We start from the raw sequence: 398 nt of genomic DNA on the forward strand, positions 1-398 counted from the left end.
GGCAACAAATCAAGATGATATTTGTTGCCAACCTATTCAAAAAACAGTAATTCTGGAAACCCCAGAAAACAAAAAAGAGCAGCATCTCTAGTTCCTCGGCAGAAACTAGAGCCTTCAAAGGGAAATGATCCTAAGAATCGTCGACAGGGGCGTTTGATGTGGCGGAAATTAATCTTATCTCGAAGAAGAGTGAAGGGAAGAGAAGTCCGGCCCGGTCCCTAGATCCCCGTTGACGGCGATCCGTGAATTGCGTGTCGTTGTCGCAGGAAATTGAGGGTTAAATTTGAGAAAATCGAGCACGAGTTTAGGATTTCTCTCCACGCTGATGGATTGAGGCGCGATCAGCTTATTGTAATCTCTCTCCATTATTGTTATTATTGTAGTAACGCGTACTAAAT

Source organism: Penaeus monodon, chromosome 30, assembly GCF_015228065.2.
Source record: "Penaeus monodon isolate SGIC_2016 chromosome 30, NSTDA_Pmon_1, whole genome shotgun sequence".
NCBI classification, from domain to species: Eukaryota; Metazoa; Arthropoda; class Malacostraca; order Decapoda; family Penaeidae; genus Penaeus; species Penaeus monodon.